This window comes from Macaca fascicularis, chromosome 15 (assembly GCF_037993035.2).
Source record: "Macaca fascicularis isolate 582-1 chromosome 15, T2T-MFA8v1.1".
Lineage (NCBI taxonomy): Eukaryota > Metazoa > Chordata > Mammalia > Primates > Cercopithecidae > Macaca > Macaca fascicularis.
In genome coordinates, this window is record NC_088389.1 from 99,259,815 (window position 1) to 99,269,738 (window position 9,924).

Consider the following 9,924-nt stretch of genomic DNA (forward strand, 5'->3'; position numbering starts at 1 on the left):
TGATCAAATCATTTCATGTTATGTGGATGTGACTATTTTAACAAACAAAAGAGGTCAAAAGTTTAAAAAATGTATATTTTTAAAATATGCTAAGTTTTGTGGCAATATTTTAGGCAGTAGTAGATAACTAAAAAAATTATCTTAAGACTTTGAAAATCAGAGGAGACAATCAGTGCTAAGTATTTATCACAATCAGTGCTAAGTATTTATCACAGTACCTGGCCCAGAGAGTGTCCTATGAAGGTTATCTGTAATCACCCTCACCAATATTGTTATTATCAATGCTGTCATCATTCCAAAAATCTGTGGAAGACCCAGGACCTCCAGCTGAAATGTCTGCACTAGGAGTTGGGTCCCAGGAACAGGTAGATGGTAAAGTCCCAGCATAATGTTAGGAATCAGGTGACGAAGGAAGAGTACTCTCAATGGGAACTGCCCATCAGACAGCTGGGCTTCTCTGTTTTAGACAAAAATGGAGGCAGAAATTAGACTGGGGTTATGACAGGCCGGGCCTCATTCTTGTGATCACATGAACATATGAGCAAATAAGTTTCTCTATAGTTTTTCCTCATCTATGCCAATAAAGTACACTAGAACCATTGCCTTCTAGTTTGCCAGATGGTTCCTTCCCCTCCAATGCCCTTTGAGGAGGCTCCTGTCATTCCACAGCAGTGTGGTGGTGGTGGTGGTGGGTGGTGGGTGGTGGGTGGTGGTGGTGGGTGGTGGTGGGTGGTGGTGGGTGGTGGTGGGTGGTGGTGGTGGGTGGTGGTGGGTGGTGGTGGTGGTGGGTGGTGGGTGGTGGTGGGTGGTGGGTGGTGGTGGTGGTGGTGTGTTTTTGGTGAGAAATTAGGTATGGAAGAGCAAAATCCAGGAAGTGGCAGGGGGATGGAAAGACTCAGTCCCTTTACATAAAATTTACATGAAATTAAGAATAGTTCCTGGGCTCAGGGTATTTGAGGAATTTATTTTGGGCATCAAGGGGAAAGGGCTGGGAAGATTTGCAGCATCTGTGGGAGGTAGATGAGAAAAGGAAAAAAAAATCAATATGGAAATATGAAGTATCACAGGGTGCCATATTTCTCCTTCAAAATGACTAAGAAATACTAATGAACACTACACAGTCTATCTGTGTAATAAAACTGTACCTGAAATACCTCCTAAATCTGTACAAATAAAAGTAAATAAATTTAAAAGGCAAAAGAAAGAGAAATACTGTTGAGGTTATTTTGTATGTTTATGTTTATTATTAAATATACATTACTAAATAATTGTAATTTTTTAAACTTGACTCTGCTTCAGTTCCTCTTTTTGCCCATCATAAAACTTTATTATGAGTAATTAAAACTTCACTCGCGGCGGGGCGCGGTGGCTCAGGCCTGTAATCCCAGCACTTTGGGAGGCCGAGGCGGGTGGATCACGACGTCAGGAGATCGAGACCATCCTGGCTAACACGGTGAAACCCCATCTCTACTAAAAATACAAAAAATTAGCCGGGCGTGGTGATGGGCAGTCCCAGCTACTCTGGAGGTTGAGGCAGGAGAATGGCGCGGACCCGGGACCCGGAGCTTGCAGTGAGCCGAGATCGCACCAGGGCACTCTAGCCTGGGCGACAGACGAGACTCCGTCTCAAACAAAAAAAAAAAGAAAACTTTACTTGCTGGTAAGAAATTACCAATGCTTAAAATGGTAATTTTAATTATAAGAAAAATTAGGTTGAAAAGATAGTGTGTTCCCTCTCATTGTCAAATAACATACAACTCTGCAGATAAAAACAGAGATCAGCATAGTTTTTAGGAACTACACTTCACCCTCAAATTTATTTGGATACCTGGAAATTCATTTGCCATCATCAATCTTAGGTTGACTTATTATAAACTGGTTAACACAATTGAGCATCATAGCATCTTGAGACAGTTCTAGTCTGCAAATGTAAGTAAACCACCACTGTACTTTACAGTAATAACACAAAACCAACATCGTACTGTAAGCAAAAGACGCTGTTATCATGTGTTATTATGAAGAGTTATTATGAAGGTTGTCGTTGTGCATACTTTCTTTTTTCTGAAAATATTTGATCTTTACTTTTTGTGTGCTTTGTAATATGTGCTATGAGTGTAGTCATACATATATGGAGATTATATATTAAGCTATATCTATATCGGGTACATGCCCACTTTTTTAACTTTGAAGTTCAGAGGTACATGTGCAGGTTCGTTATATAGGTAAACTTGTGTCATGGGGGTTTGTTGGACAGATTATTTAATCACCCAGGTATTAAACCTAGTACCCATTAGTTATTTTTCCTGATCTTCTCCCTCCTCCCACCCTCCACCCTCCAATAGGACCCAGTGTCTGTTGGTCCCTTCTTTGTGTCCATGTGTTTTGATCACTTAGCTCCCACTTATAAATGAGAACATGCAGTAAATATGTTTTCTGTTCCTGTGTTAGTTTGATGATAATGGCCTCCAGCTCCATCCATATCCATACAAAGGACATGATCTTGTTCTTTCTTATGGTTCCATAGTATTCCATGGTGTATATGTACCACATTTTCTTTATCCAGCCTATTATTGATGGGCATTTAGGTTGATTCCATGTCTTTGCTATTGTGAATAGTGCTGCAATGAACATATGTGTGCATGTGTCTTTATGATAGAATGATTTATACTCCCTTGGGTATATATCCAGCAATGGGATTGCTGGACTGAATGGCATTTCTGTCTTCAGGTCTTTGAGGAATCACCACACTGTCCTCCACAATGGCTGAACTAATTTACACTCCCACCAACAATGTATAAGCATTCCTTTTTCTCTACAACCTTGCCAGCGTCTGTTATTTTTTGACTTTTAACAATAGCCATTCTGACTGGTGTTAGATAGTATATCATTGTGGTTTTGATTTGCATTTCTCTAATAATCAGTGATGTTGAGCTTTTTTCACATGATTGTTGGTTGCATGAATGTCTTCTTTCTGCTTCAGTTCTAAACCACATGGCTCACTGCTGTATAAGCATTATTCCCCTTTTGTGCCTCAAAAATGACCAAGAGTCACTAAAACCAATTACTTGTAATTTTAAACAATTTTTATTACTTGCAGTTTCCCTCCTATTTATGTTGCAGTATGCCCTCTTTCCCCACACTCACTAGCAGTAATAACATTTTTGAAAAGGAAATGAAAGTAGATGTACACTTGCTTTACTCACAGTGAAACAGCACAGACATGGAGAGAAAGCATCTTGTTCTTCAGCCATCTTGAAGGTGTAGAAGAAACCCAAGCAGAAGAGCAGTTGTGATAACAGAAGAGAAAATCAGGCCCCATTTTCAGGGCTGGGGCAAAATAAAAAGAATGTAATAAAGAGGCAGTCGAACACTAAGAAGTTGCCTTAAAGAGTCATTTCAGGAGCCTTTGGCCCTTTACCTGAGCTGTGTCCTATCTTCTGGATCTGCCTTCTTTCCCATGCCAACTTTTCCACTTTCTCCCCCTTGCCACTACTCAGCACTGATTATGAGAGTAAGGGGCCATTTAAAGGTGGGAACACTGCAGAAGAGAGAGACTGATGATTCACCGAAGTTCACACACAGTATGGAACTGATGGGAAAATGGATACGCTGGAGGAGTATGGCTCACACCTCTAGAGAGAGAAAAGTTCTGGGACCCAGTGGAGGCCAAGCCAAAGTCCCCCATCACTGTTTCCATCTCCTTCTCAAGAGATCCACCAAGGAAATGATCCCTTGCTTTTAAACTAGTCTATTTGCTTATTATTCTTCCTCTTAAAAATTCACCAATCAGCAGAAGTGTCTGATATGGCAGTAAGCAACAACATGTTATTGGGTTGACAGCCAAATCATCTTAAACCATAATCACTCTTTCAATACTGTTCCTTTGAGCATGACAGACCCATGAGGATTGTTCTGAACACTGAGTGCCTTACCTTGCACATCAGAGCCCCCCAAACCTCACCCTTCTTTCAAACTCTCCTGTGCAATACACAAATGCCTTGGAACGTCTCACAGGCCTATGCACTCTAGTTTCCGTTTACCAGGCACATGGGCCAATACCCTTGTTTTGAAAACAGGAAGAGTATTGCTGTGAATGAGAAGTCGGTGGGGACTTTGGAAGGAAACTAATGGTGTGTAGAAGTTGTTGCATAGGAGGGCCATGGGGCCAAGAGCTGAGGCAGACTGGCCAGATTTCAGAAGGTCACTTTGGTTTAGGAAGTGAGGCTTTGTGGGAGGTAGGGAAGGTGCGCATATGCGTAGCAAGAGATGTCAGCCCTGCCTGATTTCATGGTGGTGATTACTGAGTGATTTCTGGATTAGCCTTTCACACTTGAGGGTTCACTGAGCACTGGCCACTTCCTCCTCTTTCCCATTCTTGTTTTCTTTGCTTTTGAAACCTTCCACCCACCCCTCCTTTTCCCCCAGTCAGGAGAAGATTTATATGAAGTTCTTTTTTTTTTTTTTTTTTGGTTGGCAAAGAACAGCTTCTTGCAAAGTGCATGGCACAGTAAGGTAAGCTGATGTGAGAGCAGCACTGAGGCCCCACTCACCCTGGGCAGAACCTAGTGGGTCTCCGGGCCCGGGGACTCTGTGGAGACCAGGACTAGGTGGAACCACGGGGCACTTGCCTAGAGTGTGAAATTTGCTGGGGATTTTGGGGGGTGGGGAGGGTGGAACTCAGTAATCAAGACAAATCATATTTTCCAGCAATGTTTTAAAAAATCGAATTGGCAGAATATGGCTCATGGGGCAGCAGCCTGTTTCTGTAAATAAAGTTGTGGTGAGGAAATTTGGTCCTGTCTTTCGGACAAACAGAAAGATACATTTTGTTCTAGAGAGAGGTCAATTTAATCCACAAATAAACCAGAACAAATTTAATTTATTTGGGGATCCTTGGAAAACTGAAAGAAGACCACACTTCTGTGGCCATTTTGGATCAAATCAGAAGCCTCAAGCCAGGGCAGAATCTGCCTGCATTGACACCACCTGGCATGATGGGCAGGGACTTGTAAATATGAAGCAGGTTCTGTGCCCACTTTACAAAATTCTCTGTAATATTCTGTTTCCCTTTTCACCACTTCCTATTTTTAATACTTTTGAATAGCTTAAGTGATAGCAAAATATGTGTTGCTCGAAGATTTAGTAGAACTCATAAAACCACTGGGTCCAAGACCTTTTATTTCCTTACTTTTTTTTCCTGGTAATTTTTTATTGACTGCTAGGTACTGCGTAGGACAGTAGAGACTGAGATAAATAGTAGATATGCCATACCTGAACATGGGCACAACTCTGCCATTGCTCACCTCTCGGTGTAGGGAGTTGAGCAAATCTAGTAAAGAGTTGAGCTGAGTTTGGGTTTTGTTGTTATTATGGTTCCCTTCAGTGCACTACTGGCTTCAAATTCCTCTGGTATTAACCAGTGCTTGGGGTGAGGGATGGCTTGCTGAAGGGTTTTTCTCCATGTTCCTCCTCTATCCTCAACTTTAGACCTTCACTGAGTACTTGCACCTGAGGAGGGTGGGTCTTCATACTCTTGCCTATTCCCTCAGCAGTAGACTATGCTTATTACCTGGTGCTTGCTAGCTGGGTGGTAGGGGGAGGGGGTTTCTCTGTTTTCTTGATCCACTTTAGTCTTATGTAGGCCTTAAGATCCTGGTGTTGGAGACGGGGGCTTTCTCAGTGAACCTACCCTTTCTCCAGCATTAGTTTCCTCTCACAATCTGACCTCAGGATAGTCTCCTGATCCTCCCTGACAGAGGGCTTTTTCTTTTCACTTTTCCCAGCCACGTGGGTTTCACCTGTGCCCTGGGGGAAAGTGAGTTTGCCACCTCCCAACTCTAGCAGCTTAACAGAGTCCAGCTGGGGCTTGACACTTTCCTGCAGCAGCTGGGTGGAGATCCAAGGGAGAAGAGCCCAGACGTGGGTGTAAAGCACCATCATGTCTACAGCTCCCAGTGTTTCTGTACTCCCACAGTCACCCACATTTGGCATCTAACAATTAGTTTAAAACTTCAGCTGAATTATTCTTACTGTCTTGTATGACATTTGTGTCTCTTATTCCTGGGCCCCGTCATAGGAGAGCCAGGGCTTGTGTCCCAGCTTCCATTGGAGGCTCCTGTCTTTCCTTAGATTGAAGCTATTCAGTTGCCCTGTAACCTCAGCTCTCTGATGGAGTCAAGAAACGTTATGATTTTTGTAGATTATCAGGCATTTTCTGGTTGTTAGATGAGAGCAATGCTCTTTCAGGCTTTCAAACTCCTGGGCAGAAGGGGGGATATCCTTGGCACCATTTCTTTATGGTAAACTTCAATTAGTTTTTCAAATTCTCCTAAAGGTTTTAAGGTTATCCCTTCTCCTGAAGTCTATTTTTTAAATTTACAATTTCCTTAAAAAAAATTCCACTTATATGCCTTCCAATTCTGTTCACACACACACACACACACACACACACGACATTCACTTATAATATAATATATGGTTATATGCAGTATTCAATTATAATTTTAAAATCTCATCTAATTTTCTAGGTATATCACCTTCCCAATTCTTCACAATTGCTATTTGTGTCTTTATTCCTTTTTTCTTTTTTTGATGAGACTACCCATAGCTATTTCATTAGATTTTTCTAAACTACTTGTTCATGTATTGATCTTAAGAGTCAGCATTGAGTTTTATAATCATTAAGGCTTTTTTTAAAGAAAGACTTTATTTTGTTTTATAAATTTATATTTCATAATTTTCTGAAGTTACTCTAGTCTACTTTGGATTTTTTGTCATTTGGGGGTAGTATCTTCAGTAAATCAGGCCTTTTAAAACAATTCTATTAGTTTTATGATTCAGCAGTTTTTGCTTTAATCTTTAATGACTTCATTAGTCTATGTTAAATGACTGTTTTGTCATCCTTTTTGTAGTATGCTTAATTTGTCTCCAATCTTGTTTTCTAATAAATATAATTAGCACCACCCATTGTGTCACCTTGACCCAAATCACACACATTTTTATATGCCATGCTCTCAGTGTCAGTTATGTCCAAATAATAAGTAATTTCACCTAATATAAAAATGAGCAAAATATATAAACATATAAGTGATTTTAAAAGAAATAGGAAATAGCCCTTAAACAATTAAAACATGTTCAACCTCACTTATAATAAGGAAAGTAAAAATACAATTTCTTGCCTATCAGATCAGCAAAAATCTCAGTGTGACAACACACTCTGTTGGCAAGGCTGCAGGGCAAAGACCTTCATATATCACAAGTGGGAATACAACAGCTAGCAAACTTACATTTGCATTTTTCCTTCTGACCCAGAAATCACACTTCTGGAAATATATACCAAAGGTACATTGGCAAAAATACAAAATTTTAAATGTACAGATTTACTTACTGTAGCAGCATTGTTTGTAATTACATAAGACTGAAAACACTCAAATGGCCATGAATAAGGGCCCAGTTGAATAAACTAAGGTACATTCACACGTCAGAATGCTATTCAGTTGTAAAAAGGAATGAGTAATATCTCTGTATTACTAACATGTCCTCTAGAGTATACTGATAAGATAACAAATCAATTAACAAAGTTTATAGTATAAAAAAGGAGGAGATACAAATATGTATGAATATATGTCAATATTTTCAAAAAGAAACAATGAGAGTATCAAATAAAATTAATTTTTAAAATGGTTACCTTTAGGAGGAGGGAGGGAACAGGGTAGGAAGGATGCAATTGGAAGACAGACTTATTTGAATGTGTCTTTAAAATAGTTATAACATTGGAACTATATGCATATTTTACATAATTAAAAACCAAATTAAATCAAAACTAAAAAACAAAGCAATCCTTAAAATTTGTCTTTAAAAAAGGTAACAAATGAACCTAACTTCTTATCAGCTTGATTGCTTGCCATAAGAAAAAATTCTAAGTAAATTTAAATTGCAATATTTTCACTCAGTGGGAAAGACTCTAGTGAAAAACAAAACAAACACAAAATCCACAGATAAATCCTAATATGCATTCAGTAGTCTTATGGATAGTGAGCATATGGGATATTGTAATCCTAGCATTGTGGGAGGCCAAAGCAGGCAGATCACTTGAGTCCAAGAGATCGAGACCAGCCTGGGCAACCCCATCTCTACAAAAGAATATAAAAATCAGACAGGTGTGGTGGTGTGCCTGTAGTCCCTGGTACTCAGGGTGGGGAGGTTGGGGACGGGGCTGCTGAGGGAGGTCATGTCTGCAATGAGCCATTATCACGCCACTGCACTCCAGCCTGGGCGGCAGAGTTCCCTTCCTTACAAACCCTTTTGGTAGATGTAGGAGCTTCTGGAACTCTCTTTATCTCTTTGCACTGTGTCCTGGAAAAGTCAGACCCCATGTTCCAGCTTGCTAATTTAATACTTATTTGCATCTATTTGGGTATTCTGCCCGATTTTTAAAGTAACAGTGATTGTATTTTCAATAATCCAGAAATCCAATTATTTCTTTTTCTATTTTATGGCTGTGACAGTCACCCCAGTGAATGAAAGTTCTGATTATGGGAGCCATAATCCTCTAGAGTGTTGGGGTAGAAGCTGGCAGGTGTTCAGGTAGATCATGTTGATTGATGTGGGCGGGGTTCCTCTCCCCAGCATAAGTGCTCTGGGAACTTCTCACAGTCAGAAGCAGCTAATGGTTTCCTGTTCTTCCCACTACTCCTCCGGCCACGCCTTGTTGTATATGTCAGTTACTCAACTCTGCTCTGCTTCTCTGTCCAGAGCCAGCTCTTCTGATAGGAAACTCCCCAGGTTCACTGTTTAAAGCAGTTACTGAGGCTTTAACCGGAGAGCAAACACCACTCTTGCCAAAAATGCGGCACGTGAGAGTGATGGGAAGATCATAACAGGCCAGGCAATTCATAATGCAATCTTTCGATTTTATTTTTTATTTTTCTTGAGACAAGGTCTTGCTCTGTCACCCTGGCTGGAGTGCAGTGGCATGGTCATAGCTTACTGCAGCCTGGACTTCCCTGGGTTCAAGCAATCCTTCTGCCTCATCCTCCCAAGTAGCTGGGACCATAGGCGCACACCACCACACCCGGCTAATTCTTGAATTGCGTGTGTGTGTATGTGTTTATAGTAGAGACAGAGTTTCGCCATGTTGCCCAGGTTGGTCTTAAACTTCTGAGCTCAAGTGATCCTCCCACCTCAGCCTCCTAAAGTGCTGGTATTACAGGCATGAGCAACCACGCCCAGCCCATAATGCAATCTTTTAATTTATTGATCACATAATTACTGACAAGGCCCCTCCCTGCACTGTACAAGTTAATCCTGAGCTTGAAATTTCTCTAGAACATTAGTGCACAAAACAGCCCTGACCTTTGCAGTAACCTCCTTCTGGTCTTTTTCTGCTTTGATTTCTCTGTCAGTCAATTCTGTCCTTGGTCTGTATGCCAGGAAATCTTCAGAATTTCTGATCTTTGATTGTAACTTTTCTTGTTTGGTATTTTAATGGAATTTGAAGGGCGGGGGGAAAGTAGACTGATGTGTTCAGCCTGCCAATTCGATCCCCATTTTTTTTTTTTGAGTATATGAGGATATGAGTGGGTATTGTTTACAAAATTAGGATCACGTTGTATACGTAATTTTGTATTTTGCTTTTTTACTATAATGACATGCGTTTTTTGAAAACAGTATTTTCAATTATTATATTTTGAATGAATCTTCACTGTTTATCATACTCAAGAATAATTACTCATATTCTTTTATTTCTTCCACACTAAATAATAAGGTCCTTGAGAAGAGAAAAAATGTCAGCACTGTAGATCCTTAAGACAAATTGAAATTCCTGGCATGTAGTAGCTCTATAAGTCTTCATGATTCAATCTGATTTTTTTTTTTTTTTCAGTAGAATAGGTAAGGACCAAGGCAGAAACTTAAGAGAGGGGA